The sequence below is a fragment of the Etheostoma spectabile genome, chromosome 11, assembly GCF_008692095.1.
Source record: "Etheostoma spectabile isolate EspeVRDwgs_2016 chromosome 11, UIUC_Espe_1.0, whole genome shotgun sequence".
Classification (NCBI taxonomy): Eukaryota; Metazoa; Chordata; class Actinopteri; order Perciformes; family Percidae; genus Etheostoma; species Etheostoma spectabile.
The window spans coordinates 24066223-24069063 of NC_045743.1; the positions used below are offsets into that span (position 1 = coordinate 24066223).

The 2841-nt window shown below is 35.7% G+C and overlaps 1 protein-coding gene across 8 annotated transcripts in view; it reads right to left on the reverse strand.

Annotated features, from left to right (window-relative positions):
- The window catches only part of slc37a1 (solute carrier family 37 member 1), a 39332-nt gene that overhangs the window by 20845 nt on the left and 15646 nt on the right, over window positions 1–2841 (reverse strand). The gene's annotated exons all lie outside the window — the stretch shown is intronic.

Below are 2841 nucleotides of genomic sequence, written 5' to 3' on the forward strand. Positions count from 1 at the left end.
TGTAAGGGCTATTTGACCAAGAAGGAGAGTGATGGAGTGCTGCCAAGAGTGTGCAAAGCAGTATTCAGAGCAAAGGGTGGCTACTTTAAAGAAACTAGAATATAAGACATGTTTTCAGTTTTTTCACACTTAAGTACATAATTCCATATGTGTTCATTCGTAGTTTTGATGCCTTCAGTGATAATCTACAATGTAAATAGTCATGAAAATAAAGGAAACGCGTTGAATGAGAAGTGTGTGTCACAACTTCTGGCCTACAGGTGTGCTCAAAAGTTTACATACACATGCTTAAGTTGACTAAAAAGAGGAATAAAAAAATCATGTTTTGGAAATTTATTTTATACCTAAATTAAAAAATGAGGTAAAATCCAACCTTTAAGGACACCATTTTTCTTTGTGAATGAATAACGTATTGTAAATAAATAAATGTTCTTATTTAAAATACAGGGGTCATAAGTATACATACCCCTATGTTAAATTCCCATAGAGGCAGGCAGATTTTTATTATTAAGGCCAGTTATTTCCTGGATTCAGGATATTATGCATCCTGATAAAGTTCCCTTGGCCTTTATATAAATAGCCCCACATCCTCACATACTCTTCACCATGCTTGGAGATAGGCATGGATACTTCTATAAATCATCTCTCAATGCAAATCAAACCAGGTATTAGTCTAACTGAAATAAAACCATGCCTTCTCTAACATGGTGAAGAGTATGTGATGATGTGGGGCTATTTTAATTCTAAAGGCCAAGGGAACTTTATCAGGAGCATAATATCCTGAATCCAGGAAATAACTGGCCTTTAATAATAAAAATCTGCCTGCCTCTATGGGAATTTAACATAGGGTATGTAACTTAGACCCCTGTATTTTAAATAAGAACATTTATTTATTTACAATACGTTATTCATTCACAAGAAAATTGGTGTCCTTAAAGGTTGGATTTTACCTCTTTTTTAATTTAGGTATTAAAATAAATTTCCAAAACATGATTTTTTTATTCCTCTTTTTAGTCAACTTAAGCATGTGTATGTAAACTTTTGAGCACCACTGTATATATATATGTAAAGTTCTACAAAAAAACACAAGGCATAACTTTTCTTGGGGTTCGACAAAGAAACTTTCCTTTCCTTTTTAATACTGTAAAAGGTCAAACAATGTTCAAGGCAACAATGTAGTAAGAAAAAATGCAGCAGGAGAAAAAAAGCGGGCACTGTGCTTTGTAGCACGCTCAACTGACTTCTAATTGAAATTTACAACTGAAAGTGAAACTTAAACTAATGCTACTACTGCTGGTTAGCCAAAAGGAGGCACTGCTAGACACGCAATTATGTTGAAAAACCAAACAGTTGAGTCTTAATATTATAAAAATGTCATTCCTCTCAAAGGTTTACTGTTTTGTTCCATTTGTTGAAATGAGCTTGAGTAATAGGAATGCATCACACCTCCACTAACTGAAATGCTCTACATTCTCCCATTTTGCTGAAATGAGTGGGAACACCTTTTTTAATAACTAGAGACAACAAATCAAAACTTGTTTCCTAAATTACAGTGGCTGAGCATTCCACATTTTAAAAAGGAAGGAAGAAATAACATAAAATATATAAATCACATTTTAATGAAAAGTGAGAACACTTCACGATTGTGCAGGGGCCATATAATGCTAATCTTCTCTATCATACCCAGTTTAGTACATGTGAAGTGACCGGAGTTCTGATGGAACTTTCGGAATGAAGGCTTCTGTTCCCGGAAATAGCTTAGTAGAAATAAACTGAATTATGTTTTTAAGCTGTTAAATGTGCTACAGCTAACTAACAGTAACAGTGCAGGTTTTCCTGGTAAATGTTTATGTGATATCCTGTTCAGCATGCCAAGTCTGCAGATAAGAGGGCAACGGGTAGAAAGCTAATGAAGGCTGTGGTTCAAAGTCTGTGGTTCTTTTTTCTGTCTGTTAGTCAGTGTCACTGTCAGCCAAGGATAGAGCAGTGACGTCATACTTCTTCTCAAAAGACAGCCCATGACTTGATTTACAGAGCAAATCTGTAGACTGTAGCAGACATTACACTACAATGAACTTTATACATATTATTGTAATTCATATTGAGTTTTAATAATAATAGTAATCCTACCAACACACAGTCCCGTAAATCTGTGTTTCTCAACGTTTTTACACCACCACCACTTCAGAAAATCTTAGCCTCTCCCACGTTAAACTAGAGTTGCAAAGGTCTACGGTACTCAGCTATGGACAGTTCACACAGGAGGCAGGTTTATTCCTAAATACATTATTTATTGTTGACAGCCACGCTATACTTCCTCCGTCCCGCTCCAACTGATTGAAATTTGAGATAACTCAGGTCTTATCTCCTTATTGTTTTGCATGCTTTGCTGCTTGCAGGTGGTGTGGAGACTTCACCGCCGCTGCTTCAGTAGCAACTAGCACTCGTCCGCCACAGTTTTGACAGGGCTGCTTGAACTATTCTCCCCATCATCCACACTTCTCTTTTTAATAATTTCTGTTTGGAGCCACGATTGCAATGTTTTTGAACCATTCATTTTACCTCTGCTCATTGTCTTAGGTGCACTTATTTGACGTAGAGGCAATTCAACATAATTTACCATACCTGTGTGTAAAAGCTAGAGCAGGTAAAAAAATAAAATAAAAAAATCATAATAATAATAATAATAATAATTATAATGATACACACAAAAAGCTTGACCCTCATGTTGTCCTCGGGTCAAATTGACCCGTTTTCCTATATCAATGTTCTTTTTATTTCCCCAAAATAACATGATCGGTTCCACACAACGCTCATTGGCAAGTACAAATCTCTACTTTC